Genomic DNA, 20,851 nt, shown 5'->3' on the forward strand with positions numbered 1-20,851 from the left:
AAAAAAAAAAAAAAAAAAGAAAAAAGAGGAAAAAATAAAATGAGCCAGAGAACAAGAAGCACAGAGGACTATCAAGTGGCCGTGCATTTTAGGCTACGGTAGGACTTGTTACACTTTTTGACTTTGTCTTAGTTTTCTAGAATTGAAAGACCCATTAAAAGAGAAAATCGGGAAACAAAACAGATGAACACCCAACCATAACGTAACATTACACTAATTTGGTAGAATGACTCTCAGGTAGACCCTACCCCAGCACCCACACACTGCTGGCAGTGCCAATAATGACTTTTCCCCGCCACCATTTAGGGATGCTCCAAGGACTCCAGTCTCAAACTCTTACCAGGCTGCAAGAGCTTACAGACCACTCAACCCCTCCACAAGAGGTTGTTGTTACACACAGGCCAGGTTTGACCTCTGTTGCTAAAACTTCAGCTGTGTGCTTTTGTCACTTAGCCTGGAGGTGCCAGTGCCACCCTCCCCATCAGGGTTCCATCCCCACCATGGCCATCACCAACAGCCACTGCTGGCATGGGCAAAACAGCCACAACAAGGGGCATCCACAGTGCCATCCAGCCCAAGGAAGCGGCTCTCAGGGACAAACTCCAAAGGGGCAGCCAGGGCAGGACTGAGGAGTGTCCCCTTGCCCACTCCAGGAGGAAGGGACCCCTGGGAATGAACATTTGCACCAGACACCTGAGGGAGTTCTCTGTTTCAGTGGGGGTCTCTGGGCCCCCCCAGCCCTGCTGGAAAGCGAGTCCCAGCTCCAGGCACAACAGCAATCACTCATTTGCTTCCCCACATTTTCTCGCATGAAGTGGCTTTTCCAATGTGTTCTAATACGCTGCCTCCCCCTGAAGCCAGCCTCCTGCCCAAGCTCTGCACAGTTTGCAGTGAAGTAGAGGATGAAGCCTGCTAATTCCTGCTTCTGAGTCCAGAGTCTGTTTGTGAGAGGTCAAGTGGGGCTCAGAAGGGCCATCTGGACAGAAAAGGAACAGCAAATTCCTACCAGGAACTTGCTTTTGTGCAATAGGGCTCTGCAGAGGGACAGGGGAGGGTCCTATGCACGAGGCAGAGGTGGTGCCCACTGTAACTGAATTCTAGTGAAGAAAAGAGCTAATGGGTGGGTTACAGGGCGTAGGAATAAGGTAGAGGATGATGGTAGAGAGAGCAGTGATCAGCCTGAAGGCATCAAGTGGAGGCCAGAGGGAGCTCTCCATTCTCAGAGGATGCTGCAGGGATAAACAATACTTTTCTTACCAGGCATATGAACAAAAGAGCAGCATGTCCATGTCAGGCAGTTATATGGCTCCCATTATCAATAAGCACTTGGAAATCTCTGCTGTGTTTATCCTCACTATACCCTGATGAGGGAGGGAAAAACAGTCTTTGCAGATGGAGCAGGTTTTCCTGGATAGATCTTGAATGTGACAGGGCAAAGCATCCGTGAAGCCAAAGAGAGCAGGACCCAGACTGTCCGAGACACTTCAGCCTCAGGATATCACTTGGGAGTCAATGTGCAAATACACCAGAGGGTTTTGACCTACCTCAAGATCACACCAGGAGCCTGCAGCAGGGCAGACTGACCTCCTGCGTTCTCTGGGAAATGTTACTCTCATTCCTGCTAAGACGAATGCACCCACCACAGACAAGAGCATCCTGTACCCGCAGGGCGCAAGAAGTTAAAGAGAGTTCAGAGCTCTTATTCTGGCTGCCCGGGCACTCCTTGTCTCCCAGAAAGCCCCATGCCTGCGGCAACCAGGTCATTTAAAATGGATTGGCTAATGCTATTACAGCTCACCCTAGGAATGAAGCTCTTACTGGCAAGAGCTGTTTATTCCTCTAATATCCCCACCTTGTGCCAAATAAACAGCCTTGATGTCACACCATTTGCAGAGGACAGAAAACCTCTGCAGAGCTGCAACCAACAGCCCTCTCCTGTGCCAGGACACAGCACACATCCCAGGGTAATAAAGCCTTCATTTCATGCTTCAGCACACCTGGGCTGAGGCTGGGATTCAGCAACATATCCAGGCACAGCTCTGACTCCACAACAGCTCCCACCTAGTCTTGCTATGAATGCTCCCAGATTTTGTTCACATTTTAAACTCTTAATACTGTTTAAAAGCAGGGTTAAAAAGGAAGGGAAAAGGAAAGGAAGGCTTAAAGGGAAAAGGAAGATAAAACCCTTTCAAACTCTGTACTTTCTACCTCTCTGGGAACTTTTGTGCAGACCAGTCTGCTGTAACCAAATCTGAGAGAGCACTGACACATTTTAAGACAGTTAGCTCCTGCAAGGGTCATGAAAATAGGTTGCTTGTTGGAGAGAACAAACATTTTACTTCAGCAGTAATTTACAGTCTATCTTCAGAGCAAACCCCTCTCTGACTCTCACTCAGTGTCTCACCACCTATCCATGCAAAGGGTCTGTCGGAGCCCACGAGGCTGCAGAGCATCATGAAATATGTGTGTGCTTTGTCAGAAGCATGGCCTAAACACTTACAGTGCTGTAAATATAAACTCAACAGCTGCTGTGCCTTACAGTTCAAGGTAAGGCAGAATAGCTGACGTAAATTGTGCCAGTGTGCTATCACCATAAAACAACAGGGCATGATACATTACCATGAGCCCTGAGCACTTCACATCTGTCTTGACACCACCGTGGGTTTGACACCCGTCAGTTCAAAGGAGAAAATACAGCTTGCCAAGGGAATCCTTCCAGCCCTGCATCAGGGTGCTTGCCCCACTACAGGGAAGGCAGACAGCACTCTCTGCTCAGGCAGCATTAAAGGATTTGGGCCATGACACACAGGCAAATATGCTGATCTGTTCCATGGGAAAGTACCTGTCAGGATGAGTCTCAGTCCAGCTGGGTGCCTATGCCAGCACATAACCTCAAGCACCCATTTGGACAGAGCTGCTTGCAACTTCAATTTATGCACATACTTATGCTGTGTTCATCCACGAGGGCAGGTTAAACCAGGCTCTGCCAGCCCCTGCCTCGCCACAGTGCTTCAAGCAGCCCGAATGGCATTCCTGGCCTGAGCCAGCCTGGGACCCAGTCTGCCCTGCACCACAAATCCCACCATGCCCATTACCCGCTACCAAGTGCGCTGATTTCAAAACCTCTCTCCCCGCTTGTCAGAGACTGAAAATAGTTCATGCCTGAAACACTGATATTATGAAGAAGCTACAACCGAAGAAGCTTCCCTGAAGAGTGGGACTTTGAACTGAGAGTCAAACTGTTGGTTAGATAAAGGGAAACGCATTGTTCAATCACCTCAGGCTGAGGGAAAGGTATGCATCCACAAAAGACCAAAGCCACCAGCTGCAACTATCCCCCGTTGAGTTTGGGGTGGGGGGGAGAGCACAACTCACAGAAGCCAGGTTTACACAGACTCCCCCCAACCGAGGGGGGAGGAGGAGGTTTTGGATGCATGGTGTAACCTCTGGCGAGAGGCAATAAACACCCATCCTCCGATTACACAAACCGGCCCAGCTGTGGAACCCCCAACCCCACAGGACACATCCACGGGACTTTCACGTGAGAGGCTTGGCCCCACAGGACTGCATGTGGTGCAACAGACCCAGAGTCTGCCTCCTCCATCTCCAGGGGGACATGCCCGGACATGCCTACCTAGCCTGAGCATATATACCCATGGGATTCTATGCTTTCCGGGGGGACCTTCACCACCAAGAAGACCAGCTGGAGAGGATCAATGGGTGTGCCGGTTTGGCCAAATTTAGAAATATACCCTCTGAGAGAAGGCAGGTCACAACCATCCCTCCCCCAGCAGGTTCAGGAAAAATAAATTTTCCTCAAAGGAAAGTGAAGGAGATAAAACTATTTATTTAACAAACACACAGGAAAAGGATAATAATGCTAAATAATAAAAATCTCTCGCTGTGGAGAAAAAACCTGGGAAAGTGTTAAGAGTCCTCCCTTTGGTCTCCTTGGAGCTGAGGCTTGGCCCAGGGCCAGGCCCTCTGTGCTCGGTGGAAAGTCCTCCCGATGTGCTCTGGTATTGAAGCAGTCAAGCAGACAAGAGAGAAAATCTGAAATTCCAGGGAAGGAAAAAAAAGTTCAACTCTCAGTCTCTCTTCGGAGAAAAGGAAATTGAAAAACTGGCCAAAAGCTGACCGGGCAGCAGCAAGCCGGGTGCCTCCTCCCTCCCCTGCCGCAGCTGGGAAAAAAGTCTCTATCTCTGTGTGACCTTGAACAAGCTGCAAACTGCTTTGAAAAAGTTTTGCTCAGTTTTTCCTTCCCCCTCTCAGGCTCAGTTTAAAGGCATAAAAAGGCACAAAAATTAATTTCTGGGCATAGGGCAGCGATATGGGATACACATCATAAAGTCACCCCAAGACAACGGGACATCGTTGGGATCCACGGAGCGGTGATATTTTCCTTATTCTGTCCCTGTCACCCTTTCTGTCCCCCCCACCTATTTTCTACTTCTTTCTTTCTTCCTTCCTCTCTCTCTTTCTCTCTCTCATATTTACCATCAAATAAAACCCTTACTATTGTCACTGGCATATGGTCTTGTTTGCACCTTAATTTGGGCAGAGGCATTTCTAAGAACGTTAAAACTAGATCATAACACCCCTCCCGAGGGAAAGCTGCTTACTTCTGAACAACAGAAGACTAGGTTAGATTGTTATTTAAAGCCAGCAAATATATGGCACCCATCAAACAGGGTACAGTCCTGAAGGCTCACATGGCAACTGGACACTAAAAATTATGGATACAAGACATCATCAATATCTACCTTCCTGACCCAAGCCTTTCCTGATCTAAGCATGGCTTAGAAGGCAAGATAAACATAAGTCACTCCCTAAATAAAGTGCTTCATCCTTAAAGATTTTTTAATGGGCTCTGACCTGACAGAAATCTTTGGCTTTTGGATGTTCCTCACACTTTAAAACCCCAAAACCTTTCCCCCATCCTTCCGTGACAAAAATCCTTTAGCTGAGGTTTAACTCAAGGTACCTGTGTGATTCTGGTGATCTCACTGATGGCATCTGCACACTGAGCAAGAGATGTTGCTGGAAAATCAGGCTGGCAGACAGGTGTATGCTTAGGTCCCCTTCCAACACACACATGGGCAGAGCACTTGCCTGTGCCTGGGACCTGGGAAGGACTTTAGGATCACTGGGTTTGAAGGGATCCAATGAGACTGCACAGCTTCTTCAAGGCAAAGCTTCAGGGCTTTGCAGGGTGTCAGTCTACCCTGGTTCAGAGCGTTCAGGTGGTACAACAGCAAAGCACATCCTCACAGGCCCAGCCCCAAGCACGCTTCCTATCACACTACAGCCTGGAACACACCTAAGTGCCTGGCTGAATCACGACCAGAGATCATGGGAGCTCAGGGACAAGGTGTGCCTATGGGCACCACTTGTCCGCACTTGCTCTGCAATGGACGCCATGAACACGGTTACTGATTTTCACAGAAAATCTGAACTTCCTTATTCAGGCTCCAACCTTCAGCCACAGGCTTTGCCCTAGGGAACAAACGAGCAGAGCCAAGCACAGCAGGCATGTGTGACTGCTGGTGAGCACTGACTATTGCCAACCATTATAAAACACAGGAAAATAGCAAGCGAGGCTTTAGCCAGCTTAAACAATCCTGCAGGGAATACTACCAACAGAAACTAATACATATGCAAGCAAGAGCAAGCTGCCTGGGAAACGGAGCAGGAGCACTTTGCCTCTGGTGTCAAATAAAGCACAACACTTTTGTTGCCTTTGGTCCAGCATTAAGTGTATTATTTAACATGCATATATCCCCAAAAGATTCTTCCTGAATGTCTACATAGATCTTATCCCCTTGTGTTCAAAGTTTTAACGCAGGAGGGCAACATTAGGACTGTGGTCTGAATGAGGAGTGACTAGTTTTGCTTGTCTGGAAACAGTCCAGATTTCTCCCCACTTAACCTGGGAGCAGAATTTGCCCATGTGGAGACATCCCCCAGCCTGGGTGGTGACAGCAGTCACTTGTGATTTCTCAGGAATACTCCGAGTCTCTGTTTAACCATCCTGCGTTGTACTGTGGAATTGTCTTAGACCTGCTTGTTCATCTGCTGTTGGTGTAAACTCAATTTGTCTCTGTCCCAGTCCTCTCCTTCTCTTCCAGGAGAGGTGTACTGCTCTCCTGAGTGATCCTGCTGCATTTGTTTGTGAAACTGTCATGTCCAGAGTGAGAGGAAGGGTGAGTGAGGGCCCTGACATGCACCGGCAGTGCTGTGCCAGGAACAAAGGTCCCAAACGAGGATCAGCAGCACAAGTGGCTGTCACCATGTCAGCCCGGCAGTCCAGAGGCTGAGCACTTCCAATTGCGATTCAAATCTACCATGGAGTTCATCATGTTTATTTAGGCATTAAAAGCAATTTCCCAAGCACATGTCTGTCACATTTAGACACAAAAGGCTAGCCTGTAATTAGGACGTATATGACCTCACTGGCTTTAATTGGGAGAAGCCGGCATCCAATCCATTTCCCAAATAGAAGGAAACTGGCATTAGGAGGGAAGTTCGGTGTCAGCTGGTAGAACGTGCACAATACCTGCTGTAATGGCCCCCAATTCATCATCAGCCCCTCCACCATCAGGACTTTGTCAATGGTTTGCTCATGCATCAACACATGAGATCAGGAGACAGATACTGTGTCAGAGAGAATGATCACACAGCAGGAAAAAAAGGAGAAAAAAAAACGGAAAAAACCCAGGAATAGCAATTTCTGCTTTGGCAAGACTGCAGGGCAGGCCCCGGGCCAAGGTAACTCTGCTAACTTTACACCTGCTTATGCAGGTCAGAATTTAGCCCACCAGGGTCTGCTGGAACTTAAGGCACAAGACAAAGAAAATATTTAAGATTGAAACACCCCAGCAAGAGCCAATAGTAAGGAAAAGTCCATTGGTTGTAGGAAAACGCAGCAAAGAACTCCGAATTCTGCTACACGTATCCTGCTACAGAGAATGTACAATTCTGGCCCATTTGAGAGCTGACAGCCACGTCTCTACCTGCAGTGCACCGCTTCTGCCTGCGGGACAGAGCCAGCACCCATCCCAGGCACAGCCAGACCCACCCCAGGGACAGACAGAGGTGGTGTCAGTCATTCCAAACACCGACTCTCGCCGTCCAGAGGGATCTGTGCTCAGGCCCATGACACCCTGTCAACCATTTTTTTTCAAAACAGGGACAAGGGTGGGAAGAACCTACTGTATATAAACTACAGGTATTTTTTTTTATTAGTAGTATTTTTTACTGTGATAGGAACAGAACCTGCAGCTCTGCTACACCAAGAACTGGACAAGTTCAAGACATGGGGCAAAATAAGCATTAGAGAGGAGAGAGGCTCACCTTCACTCCATCACCAAGGACGTCTGTATGTCAAAACTATGTCCTCTGTGTCTCTGTGGTAGAAGGACACAAAGATTTCCCCACCATTGAAACCAGATCCCAGGTCAGCCACTGCAGTTACTTTTGTTGGCTTTACTGCTTCATCTCCATGAAAAAAATAATCTCCATTCCCTCCACGATGAGCAGCCTCGCTCTTCAGCTAACAGTATCATATCACCAGGAAAAAATTCTTTTATGCCTCAGGAATTTCTAGTATTTAAAAATAAATATATTAACAGTCAGATAGAAAGAAAAATAGACAGACAGAGAGATGGACAGGATTTTACATTGGTTTGGCATAAAAAGCTCAGATCTCAGAACACTTTCCAGAATTAAATACTTACTACCAATCTATATCAAAAAGGACCAGCAGATTTCCACCTTTTTTCTCTGTCAGACAAGCTAAATACTTGGCCTTTCCCGGCTAGCATATTTTCCTGGGGCGACAGAAAATGCAAGTGAAGTCAGATGACTATTCAGGCACAAGGAAATGCAGGAGGCAGGTGAAAATCAAGGAAAAAGACACAAAACTATATCACATAATTAGTCAGAGTTCTGTTCTTAGTACAGTTAATGAGCTCTAACACAAAGAAACTGGCCTCCAAGAGACAGCCAAATCCTGCACTAGCTGTAGAAGGCCTCTTGCTTCCTTCCACTCCTAATTCCCTCCCTCACGCCTCTACACAATAACCTGCTTCTCCACGTGGCTTCTGTTGGTTTCTGTCTGCTCTTGTCCTGCTTCGGTTTTCCTCTGGCATTCCAGCCCATGGGGGTCATCCTGTACTCCTGTCCCAGTCGTGCTGGGGTCTGTCTGAAAGGCCTGGCAAAGAGGGAGAGCTGCACGGGTTACTGCAGCGTGCCTGATCTGTATTCTGAGCCACAGCTGGGGGACAGACCCCAGCCAGCCTCCAGCCACAGCTCCAGGATACAGAGCTGGGCCAATGAGGGAGAGAAGCTGTCTGCTTACTGTTTCCAGCAGACATAAAACACAACTCCCAATGTGTGCTCCCAATAAAGAGGGGCTGGAGGGGTGGAACTAATAGCTGCCGAGCATATCGTGTGCAGGATTGATGGGTTAAATAAGTAACAAACACAAAAAGCACACAGAGCAAACAAGCAGAGGGAGGCAGGAGGGAAGGATCAGGCACTGGCCCAGAGGGCTTCCAGAGCCATGGAGCCCCTCAGTGTCTTGGAACGGGCAGGGCAGCCCACAGCCATAGCACGGCCTCCCCAGGAGCCACTGCCACTCCGGCTCCGAGGCAGCGCTTGCGGAAGCCGTCAGCACCAGAGCCTTGAGAGCAGGGGCTGCTGCTGGTGGAGAGGGCAGGGATGGCATTGGGTGGGCCTTGCAGCCCACAAACGTGTGCCTGTGGGCTGGGGGAGCCCCAAGGGGGTAGGGAGGGGGTGTCAGCCACGGCAACACAGTGCCCGGCATTGCACATGGACAAGGAGTGGAAGAGAACATAATTTCTTTAAACTCATCTTGCATTCAGCCAGCTGCATATAAATTTCCCTCTATCTCATCAAGCTCTCACTGTTTGGCCTCCTCTGACTGATATTGGCTCATCATACTTAATCTAGGGTGAAATTTCCTCGTCTGAGCTAAATTACTCGCAGCCATCAAGGGAAACGATATTTATTTTTCGTGGGGCTAATGACCTGTCCCCCAGACCCACCCACTGATGGTTATTTACTAGGGCCCAGATGCTTGGGCTCAAAATGAGTGCTAATGTCAGCGGGGGCCATTCCTCATCCAGGGCTCTGATTGAATTGGAGCGATCCCATTGACATTGACTCGGTGACTTTTAAGGCCATTACCCTCAGCAAGAGATGAACCTCTCATCATTGCTCCGACACTGACAGCTGATTAGCGACAAATTACAAGCGGGAAGAACCTAAGACTTTGTTGGGTGAGGAAGGGGCGGGGGGAGAAAGTGGAGGAGGGATTTGGAGGAGGTGTGGAGAAAGCACAGAGTCAGGGAACTTGGAGCGAGGAGCAAAGGAAAATGAAAGAGTGGGAGGGGACAGCAACACCCAGAAGCTGATGCAGCCTTTGGCTGGATGTAGAACAGGGCCCACAGCCAAAGGTTGCAGAGAGGCAAAGACATGTAGTGACTGCAGGGAGCTGGAGTCAGAGCAGGGCTGGGAGGAAGAACCTCCACTTCCAGTCAGCATGTGAAGAATGGACAGCAGGGCCAAACACAGCTGGGGCAGGCAGACAGCTTGGGGGCAGCTGTGTGCCAGCTCTCAGGAATCACAGGTCCCATGAAAACAGAAAAGCCTCCAGGAAAGGAAGGGCGAGAGCTGCCTGACACCCTGACATGCATTTCAATTAAGGCCCTCAGTGTTCAGACAGCAACACCAACAGGACCAAATGCACTGTCACCGTGACCTGTTTTGCCAAGCACACTGGTACCTGAGATTCTCTTTTCACTGCTCTTACACTGCTGAGGGATAAAGTTTTAATGACTCCAGGTCACACCTACAATTTTGGTTCTAATCACAGAAACACAGACACTTTTGCTGTCAAACATGGGAGCAGCCAGGAACCCACACCAGCCTCCTGTGCCAGCTCCCCAAAGAGGCAAGAATGGGTGGGTGTTATTTTAAAGCTAACAGAGAAAGATGCCATACCTTAAAGAAAATGCTACCCCGGTGCATACAGCTTTTATCTGGATGATTTGTGAAGCAGACTACACTCGCCCCTGAGTAAAAGGGAATATTTTCAGTGACACCGTTAATAATGGAGCCATCCTGAAAGGCATTACAAGGAGGCTTGTTGCTCTGCAGTCCGGCATAAGCAGGCTCGCCACACTTTACAGCTCACAAAACACCAGGCCCATTTCAAAGAACAAGTGTCATGAAATACAGACAAAGAAAATGCTTGCGAGGCTGAACTGCTGCAGTCACAACTGCCCACTCTGAAATAAAACCTGGCTCTGGGTACTTGGCAAACAAATGCAGTATGCCTAAGTGCAGCCCGTCAGCTGAGGTATGAAACCCCAAACACACCTTCAGCAGCGGTCACGGCAGTTTGAATCTCAGCCCCCAGCTGAAGGAAAGCTGCTCCGAGGGACCCCAAGCCTGTGGCCAAACCTCCCCTTGCTCCTGCTTTACAGCTGTATCCAGCACCTGTCTGCCACTGCTTCCAAGGAAAGGCAGCCAAAGCAGTTGCACTGCTCTCCCCTCTCCCCTCCACACCAATTCTTACAGTGATCTCAAGAGCTCACTAGGAACGGTAGCATACACTGACACCCTAAAATACTCCGGGGGACTCAGCAATGAGCAGTGCATTGGGCCAGGCGTACAAGTCACTGTGTTTTATGGCCTGCCCCCAGAGCACCTGTGACCTCAACTGTGCTCCTGGAGGTCTGGAGCTACTCCTCTGCAGTAGATGCAGATCTCTCGCTGCAGAACTGACGGGGCTGCCATCAGGCTTGGCTGGAGATGACCAGCTGACACATACTTTGATGCAGCGACCAACAACAACCCTACACGGTGCTTTTCACAGCTACAAGCCTTGTCCTTCCTCCTGTCCTGCAAGTCTGGGCAGGACACAATGGCCTCCTCAGAACATCCTCTGAGGGAATGCAGCTTGGCTTTTTTGACATGAGCTATGGCAAGCGTATCAGCATGGAAGATGTGCTAACGGATGAATGTCTGATCCTCATGGGAACTTCCCTGGCTTTAAAAGATCCTAGTTGTAAAATTTCCACCTCAGAGACCACTCCGTGATCTCATCACTGAGGTTTTCCTCATACAGAGAACTCACACTGCCACAGTTAAGTCTTCCTCTTACCTACTTTCCATCTGCTATCCACACCAGTCCATCAGTGTGCATGGAACCCACCCGTCCCTTCAGCAGTGGCCAGCCTGCTTTGAGAGAAAGCTCTGCCAAACCACCACCTCCCAGCTCTGCAGCACTTCCCTCTCCTGAAGCAGGACAACAGCAACCTGGAACACTCAATAAAAAAAAATTTCTATGGGCAGCAGACTGGGTTTGATGAGCTCTTTTGGAAGGGAATGCAAAGAAAAGGTTCACCAGCTTGAAATAAGGTCCTAATATTGAGCTGATGTGGTGTACAGGAATGCATACGGCTTCCACCCCAAGAAAATCTTTCTCCAAGAACAGGACAGAGGAGCTTTTCTCCTTAGAATTAATCTCCCCAGTAAATGCAGCATTGTGGGGAATTTGTCATCTCCTAGAACAGAAAAGAAATCTAGGTAATTGGAGCAAGGCTAGCTGTCAGCTGGCCAAAAAACCCACAATCCATTCACCAACTGCAGCATCACAACACTTGGTCACCAAGCTGCATCTCAGAGCTCAGAAATAGTATAACAGATCTCACATCATCCCTTAAAAAACCCTGCATGTTAAAAGGAAAAGATTTCTTGCAACACGTTCTGAACAAGCCCAGCGACACCTGCTAGTGGGAGGAGGTCTGAGCCAAGCTGCCAGGTAAAAGCAGCTCGTCTCTGTGGCTGCGGAGCGCAGCGGGAAGCTGATGGAGTGCCTGGCTGCCTGCGTGTGCTGCACAGTTGCTGGGGTGGGTCGGTCTGACCAGGCATCCAAACGGGCTAATGCTCCTCTTCCCAGCCTGATTGGTCAATTTGGGTGACATATTTTGGGCATCTCTGCTTATTCAGTGACTGCAACTTGTACCCCGTCCACAAATCCCCATCTGCAGCTACAGATGGCCCTTTTTTTTTCCCTTCCTCCCTTCTCTATTGTGTGGAACAGCTCTTGGAGGCTGCAGAACAGAGGCAGGGATGCAGGGTTGCTGTGCTCTCCCACGCAAGCCAGACAGACATTAAATTCAACTCAAGTAAGGAAACCCCAATTCTGAACCTGCAAACTGTCCACTGTGGAGCCAAAAGTCCCTTTCTCCAGGTCTGGCTCACACACAAAGCACAGCCCAAGAGCAGCAGTTAAACACTGTTGTACGATGAACCAGGAAAAAATCCTGTGGAGTTTTTTGACTATGCAAGCTTGATTCTTCCTTTAGTGTTTAATATATTTTATGCCAGACTTTGGAAAATATTCTCTTCTTCTGCACCTCATGAGGAACAAGAAGACTTACCCCCCAACCTGGGAATAGTTCCAAAGCCTGGAAGATCTGGTAAAATGCCACGAGGAAATCCACTTTTACTTGTGTTGCAAGTGTGTCTTTTCTCACGTTGCCTCATTCCTAACTCTTCATTTTCTACTTCACTACTAAATAGCGGCATGAGACAAAAAACACCTGTTTCACCATCTTTCAGTCTCATTTCTCTTAACCTCTAGTGAAACTGCACCCAGACCACAGGAAATGAGCTAAACAGCAGAGACTAAAGACACAAATGTTCATATATACACTCACCTCTTTCAATCTGCCTCTTTCAAGCTGCCTGTGCTGCGAGGTAATTTACCTGTACAATGCTATCTAATGCTGGGCTGTTGGTGCTGCCAACCAAACCGTTCTCAAGCCTCGGGGCTTTTGTCTAGGAATGTATTTGTTGCTATTCTTTTGCTTAGGAGTGTAATTGTGGTTATTTTTCATGGTTATCATCACTGTTACCTTCAAAGCAAACAAGCAAGGCCGCAGAGCATAACCATGCTCCAGTTCTGCAAGAATTACAAGTGCTTTTACACTTCAGCTGAGGCAGAGCAAAGCCTTGTCCTCCTCCCCCCTACATTGTTCAAGTGCCTCTCCTGTATTTCAGTGCATTACACTACAAACATATCTATTTCTTTTTTTTTTCCTTTTTTTTTCCCTTGAGCCTGTGTATTGCAAAGTCCTGAGCTTTTAGAGGCCCACCTTGAGCATCATTAGTGACATTTATTTTACATTACTCCTAGTCTGAAAACACATTTCATGTGATATTTTGCCAGCTGGGCCCAAAACTATTAATCCATTTTTTAAATGCAGACCATTTTGTTTTTAATCACACACTTCTATTTTGAGTTGGGTGCACTGTAATCCATGGAGTTCTGTAATTTTCCACTTCATTTATTTTGGATTTAATGAGCTGGTAATAATGTATCTTTCCAACTGAAATGACTGCCTGAAATGTGGAGCAGAAAGTCACAAAAGTAAAGAACTTGGGCAGGGAATGTTGCTGCCTGAAGTTTTATGGAAATGAATTGAGCAACATTAAGACATGGAAGATATAACAGAGGGAAAGCCATGGTTAAGTGCTGATTTTCTGTTTTCAGTAGTTTTTAAAAAATATTTTTAGTGCTAACTGTTGGGTTAGGCTGAAGAAGTCTTGGTGCACCTCTGCAGAGCATCAGTTAGAGCCGTGATTTTTAACTGCAGAAGGGAAATCCCCTCCTCATTAGAGCTTTAGGCCTAATTCCCATTGCAGTCAGCCCAGGAACACTCGGATGATCCACCTCCCAAATCAGTCTCCTATCCTCCACTTGGGCAGCTAGGCCAGGGGGGTGATTTCAAAAAGCTCTGAGCAACCAGAAGCTTTGAAAGATGCTTGAAAATTAGGCTGCTTAGTTAGATGTACAAATACGGGGCGTTGTTTTGTACCTTGAAGTGCATTCTTTGATGGCTCCCAGATGCAAACCACTTTTCCTCTGCTCCAGATGAGCAGGTATTTCATGCTAAGCAATAGCAACCAGAAGTTTCACCTGTTAAATGCATGTTCACGTCCAGTGTGTATTCTTCTGGGTGTGTATGCTCCCTCTGGGCATGGACAAAGGACACTATCATGTTGTTATACCTACAAAATCCTTTTTGGTTTGCCACAGATGGCAAGGATCAGACGTGTACAAAGTAGCCTTGCCTCATGTGAAAACACATGGCGTTTTCATCTTGGTTAATTCTAAAGTAATCCCAAAAGTTGCATCTTCTTGCATAGCAGCTCTTTAAATACAGCAATAGATCCATCACCCCAGCTCTCCATTCCTGGTCAGCGCCCACGGAGTGCCAGCAGTATTTTCAGCAGCAATCTTAGACAAACATTTGTGCAGTTAGCAGGCACAAGCCAAACGTTGTGTTTGGCATGGCAATGCCAGCCACGATCTAGCCCGGCCAGGATGTGTCATCTAGAGCTCAAGAGGAAACTTGGCAAAAAAAACCTAGGCTGTCTCTTTAATGGCAAAACTGCTTTTAAAGATGATGTTTAAAATACTAGTTTAAATGCTACATTCACAGTCCTGTTCTGCAAACTGTAAACAAAAGCTGATTACCCGACGACATTTTCCTCTGTAATTAGGTTCACTCCTCAGTTTAAAAAAGCCCCACATAGCTTGTAAGGAAAAACAGTCATGTGGTATATATCCCCTGCTCTCCTCAGAGCCTCTGAGTAATGTGACTGTGCTAATTGGTACCCATTAGGGCAGGAATCAGAATCCCACTGCCCCAAACACGCTGCCTTTTCCTGATAATTACAGTGCTGGCAAACACATCCCCCCCCCCCCCCCCCCCCCCCCCCCAACAATTTCGGGGCTAATCACAGTGAATCCTGTATATAGTGTGATGCTGCATTATTCAAAAAGGTAATGAAATTCCAGGAAACATCAGATGCAGCAGGTACATGAAGATAATTTTGTTTTTATAACCAATTTCAGTCAGATAAATACTAGAATCCTTTCCAATTTTCCCCCCATGAAACTAAAGTGTCACTGAGATTTACAGCCCCCTCAAGTTCTCTTTTCAGAGGAACATTCATTTACATAAACAGATAATCCCAGATAAAAATTTCCATTAGACAAAGGTGAAATGGATCAATTTTCTCTGCCAAGACAAATCTTAAATCTTGAACAGATAGGGTCATTATTACACCAGGCCCATTTCAGAAATAATGTATTAAAAAAAAAAATCAGCCGATAGCAGCCATTTCCAGCTTTCCAATTATCTTTAAGAAAAGCTTATTCTGTGGACAATAAAGCACATTACTGCACAATATGATACAGTCCATAAAGATCACAATGTTTTATGAAAGGTTAAAGAAAGCTCAGCACATTTAGGGGAATGTCATAACCCACAAAGTCTTTCAAGACTTAACCAGAGCCCCGCGCAGGCCGTGCCAGCACTGTGCCGCACGTGCGGCGCTGCCCTCCCGCTATCGCAGCGGCGCTTCCGGGGGCACCTGGAGATTGGGGGTCCACATGCCGTCACACGGCCTGGAACGGAGGGCCTGCCACAGCTCCTCTTCCCCCCAGGAGGAAGCAAATTACCTGTCCCTTCTCAGCGTGCTGGGGAGGAGGAGATCCTTGCTGATGACACCATGCACACGGGGTCCCTCTGCCCCATCCTCATGACCAAAGGGCTCTTCTCAGCCCGCAGGAACACCTGGCACATAGAGAAACATGGAATGAGATCACTGTGCTGCCTCTTCCTGCTCCACCTCCACCCTGGGCTGGGCACTAACAGGGCAGAGCCTCTCCTCCCCACCACAGGCCCCTGCTCCCCACCACCTGCTGTGGCCCTCCCTGCAATGCCAGAGCAGAGCATCCAGCTCTGCGGCTCTCCCCCAGCCCCAAGCTCCAGGGGGAAGGCCGGGCAGCTGGGGCAGGAATACCCTCCCATGGCAGGTAAGCCACACTGCTCTCCAGTGCCACACAAGTTTGTCAGGCCCCTGGGAATGGAGTTTATGAGGGGTGACAGCAGCAAGGAGAAGGTGCCAGAAATCACTGCCTAATAGACACGGCAGTCAAAGCAAAACAAGCAGCAACTTACCTGACTTGATTTTTCATCTAAGAGGAATCAGATTTATTTGCCATTTAACTAACTGCTCCTTACAGACATCACAGGAGGAACAGGGAGAGGAGTGGTATCAGAGTGAGTGACACTTGGCTAGTGTCAGGAAACAAGATCCCATCACAAGAGATAACCTGCAGGAAGGCTTTATCCTGCTCAATACCAAACCCCATCCTGCAGATCCCTAAGCTTGCTCAGGAGTGCAGGTGATAAGGCTGCACAAATCCCTGGGAGAGTTTTAGGCACCACAGGAACTTCAGAGCTGGGGATGTCCTGTCACTTGCTCCGAAGTATGAGAAACAGGAATTACCTGAAACAGAAATGGACACCAAAAGGCACATCTGGACGTGCCTTTCCAAAGCCCTACCCTATACCACAGCATCAGGCGAAGTTATTTTCACTCCTTTGCTAGGAGCACCACAAGACCTCCAGGTGAACCCAACAGTCTCCTGAGTGGGAACCTGGTACAGTGACTTTGTCTGCGGTATTTTAATTCCTTTGTTGTGATGGATCTTCTGGACTGAAAAGCCCAGTGGGACAGAGGCTGCTTGGTGTCATTTACCCTTACAGCAGCCAGCACCCAGGACCTCTGGGTTCTCTTCTCCCTGGCCATCACCAATAGATAATGCCAAAACTGCGGAGTAAGAGCAAGTCATTCCTCTGTGAAAGGAAGGCCACCATCTATCTAAGTGCAAAAAAGATGTGAAACTGCACAAACAATTTTCTAACTTCTCTTCAAGGGTCTTCTGGTTCAACTGCCAAAACCAGAGACATACCAAATCTGAAAAGTCTAATGATACGGAATCCCTATTTGCTGGTAAAACAAATCACCACGTGAGCAGCCATGAAAAGTTCCTTCCTGCATTGCTAGAAATGTGAGTACCTTTTAGTGACACCAGAAGAAAAAAACCTGACAGGACACAGCTGAGCCATTGGACTGTTCACTACAGCTCTATCAGCTCACCAGAGAGCTGGCAGCACCAGTGCGGGATGGAACCGTGCAGGCTGCAAAGGATTAACACCACCCTTGTATCAGTTCTTGTCAGATTTTTCAAGCCATGTTTGTGCTTCTATTCCTGTCCAACAGGAGCATGACAGAAAGCCTGCTGTCACCTTCTACAGCTTGAAACTAATTGTAAACTATTAAAAGAATGACTTTGTGCAGAATTTCTGAATGACTACTGGAATTTTAACCAATACCTTTGGTTTGAAAAAAGGGGATTTTCTGTAAAGTAAATAAATGCCCCAGTGCTGAATGTAAATTAAAAATAATCACAAAACCCACATCTGCTTTATCCCACCCCAAACTGCAAAGAGCCCGTAAACTACAACATTGTTTTCAACTTCATAAACTCTCCTATCCCACGTGTAAGTAAAGGATCACAGCTCACAGAGGAGGCAAGAAAGAACAACAAAGAGCAGAAGTTCACGTCTATCTGCTCTCTCTTTCACACACACACAAACATTCAGATTTCACTCTCTGCGGTGGATGAGAGGTGTGACATTTTCAAGACGGACAGTGTTTGACTTGCTAGTAGGTTTAAGATCTCCAGCAGGCTACGTGATTTACTGATCACTGCACAGAAGTCACTGTACAGGAGGGACTTGGGTTGCCCAAACAGGGATCACTGGATCACCTTTCAACTTGAGACTTGGTCCCAAACACTTCTAAATAAAACAAGATAACTGCTGCAACCCAGAAAAAAAAAAATCAAACAGCCCAGGCAGGCCTTTCCTACGAACCAAGATAACTGTGGTAGATCATGCTGGGGTCTCATATGCCCCATTGTGCAACCTTCCAGCTGGATTTTGAGTAGCTAAGGATGCAGAAATCACAGGAGAAGAAAAGTAGTGTTGATGTTCAAAAGCATCAGGCGATGTGATCAAAGCTGTCGGGCGCAGCAATCAGCACGGCTTCAATACACAGAACTTGCAGCTCACTAGAAGACAGTACATGGCTGACTTCATAATTTTATTAAATTGCTTTAAGTTTGAGCTGAGAAAATCTTCCAAGTAGAGCCATACTTCCTTTAAGTGCTACTGGAAACTTTCTTAATGTGTGGAAATACTTACTGTTGCCATCACTGGCATATCAGTCATAACATCTAATGGTGTGGAGATTGTTGCCTTATAAAATTCACAGCTGGGTAGCTACATGGCTCAAGGCTAAAACCTATTTTAAAATCCAGTATTTTAGGAGGGAGAATGTTTATTAAAACATTTTGCCCATTAAAAATATATGACATATCATCGGTCCTTCCATGTGATGCAGTGCCAGCCCTTTTTTAGGCAGTCCACTTGGGATGACTGCTGAGAACCTGGCAAGCCTGTTTGACAAGTCCACATCCTAATAACTTACTAGTCCATCAAAAAACCCACAAACAAACAAACAAACAAAAAACCCCTCAAACAAAAACCCCCAAAAAAGCATTCCAGCAACCTGAAAGAAACTCACCAGTGCCCCTGACGTAGCGTGCCCAGAACTCTCTCACACACAGAGCCACAGTTGGTCTCTTCACGCTGACAGTCACACTGACATGCTTGCTTGATCTCCTCATGGCACAAGTTACACTGAAATAATAATGAGGCTGCAGGTTTTTTGTTGGGGTTTTTTTGTGGTTTTTTGTTTTGGGGTTTTTTTTAAATGCAATGTGGTGAAGAGAGAAATGTTGATAAATATTCTTTCAGCAACTCCAGGGGCATTTGGCATCCACTTCCATTAGCTGATGCATGTCTTAACCTGGAGAACACAAGGATGAATACTTTGAGGCTAAACAAAAAACCCAAGATTGCTGTCTCTTCGACCGATCCCCCACCTGCACAGGAAGGATCCCCCTCGTCCAGGGTGAATCTCCCTCCGCAGCGAGCACTCCCGCCGAAGTCAGTGGGATCACCCACGGAGGGACCGATCGCCAACGTGAGTGACCAAGTTCACCATCTGAGCCCACCTTAGAAACAGCTGGCACATCAATCGTTAATTGAGAAAATTATCTGAAAAGCTCTGACAAAGTTGAAAGGACTTGGATACGGAGAGATGGATGTGCAGTCAAGGTCATCTGTTCTCCTGGGTTGTCTCTGCCCATCCTGCAGCTCCCTCTCATTCTGGCTGGCAGTGGCAGGTCTCTCCATGACCTGAGGAACACCACAGCCCTTCCCAGCTGTCTGCAGGACATGCTTCTGTTGGGATTTTGCTTCCTGCAGCATCACGACCAACGAGGCCAGGTAGGAACTAAGAGGTCTCTCTTCCCGAACCACTGACACCGTTTCTGGATAGCCAAGGAGGTGAGGATGAGGGCAGATCAGGCTGCCTGAATGCAAGCAGGATGGCAGGTCCTCGGATGTGAGGTGTCAGCCATGTTCAGTGTAGTCTTTGTGCCAGCCAGACTTCTCACAGGTGGCAGAGTTACTTGTTCTTCCTATTTGCTGTGCAGAAGAGAAGGCCAAGCAGAGAGCTACAGCTGTTAAAGTCACTTTTCTACTGCAGGAGAGGTTCCTCTGGGAAGTTAACCCAATCACGTCCCGCTGTTCCAAGAAAGCACAGCCCATCCAGTATGTCCTGGTTCTAGTTGACCCCAGCTGAGCCTTTGCTTTGGACTAACTCTCCAGCAAAAAGAACACCATGTTTTGTACTTGAAACAAAAATGTCACCACTGCTAACAACCAGGAAAATAACCCTGACCTCACTGCACATCCCCTTGCAGGACAAAGCATGGATACCGTTATTCATACTTGTACTGTACAAATGTTCCCAAAATGTCAGTCTTCTCTAATGACCCTAAAGAGACTGAAAATTAAAGTGCAGTTCTGGGCAGGGAAGTGACTCTATTAAAAAAGACAGAGAGAGAGCCCATGGCCATTGCCCATAGCTGTTCTGAGCTGCCTTCCAAGTTCTATATATTAACTAAGCCTATGCACCAAAGCCATGTTTTTAACTACTGTCAGCACGGCGGAGTCACTCCAGCAGCAATCGAGCAAGCTGTTCTGCCTCATGCCTCATCACCATTTCTCACACTCTGCATCAAAGCACCAACATTAGCAAATTCAGCTGCCCTTCAAACTCCCAGCTCCAGTCAGGAGGAAGCATCTGCAGCCATTCAACTCCTTGCAAGGCTGCCGGAAAAAGTCCCAGCTTGCCAGGAATACCCAGAGTAGCCAAGCCCGATGGCTCTCCATGACACGTGGCCCTAGGACAGGCAAGGGAGCTGCGAACAGCTCCACATCCCCACGCTGCTCTTGGATTCCCGCTCCAAACCCCTCCCCAGCAGCACAGATCATCAGCAGGCTTTCAGGAGTCACTCCTGCCATTCAGCACGTCGGCGGGAATCAGATCTCAGTGGGGGAAGAGCACACTTCACATGTCGGTACGATCACTTCCCAGTGACACAGCACAGGCTGACACAACCGCGGCTCCAGCACTGTGTCTTCTGCGGAGCACAAAGCTTTCATTCCAGCAGTCACTCCAACAGCAGAACACCGTCAGAAGGCATCCATCAGCTTAGCAGACTGTAGGAAAACAGGAAACAGAATCAAGATGGGCTTTGGGCAAGAGTAGCAGAATTCTAACTCCTCACGGCTCAATGTACACAGCACAGACAGGGAGTTCAATCACTGCCTCGTTTTTCCCAGAACACCAGGTTACTGTCATTCCAAGGTCGCAGAGAAAGGAGGAGCAGAAGCAGAACAGAATTCTCAAGACTGGTCAAATCCAAGTGCTCTGCAGCCATTTGTGGGACATGCTGGTGAGTTTTGTATGACTGATGAGA

General features: G+C 47.7%; 1 long non-coding RNA gene across 3 annotated transcripts in view; it reads right to left on the bottom strand.

Moving 5' to 3' along the window:
* LOC104698258 overlaps positions 1–20,851 on the bottom strand; it is a 225,759-nt gene that overhangs the window by 198,096 nt on the left and 6,812 nt on the right. For 2 of the 3 annotated variants that reach the window (XR_002043234.2, XR_005601736.1), the window contains exon 2: positions 15,566–15,680. This is a non-coding gene — a long non-coding RNA (uncharacterized LOC104698258). Of the gene's footprint in view, positions 1–15,565; positions 15,681–18,543; positions 20,614–20,851 lie in introns of those variants that run through there. The other variant, XR_005601735.1, reaches the window with a different exon arrangement.

This window comes from Corvus cornix, chromosome 4 (genome assembly GCF_000738735.6).
Source record: "Corvus cornix cornix isolate S_Up_H32 chromosome 4, ASM73873v5, whole genome shotgun sequence".
NCBI lineage: Eukaryota > Metazoa > Chordata > Aves > Passeriformes > Corvidae > Corvus > Corvus cornix.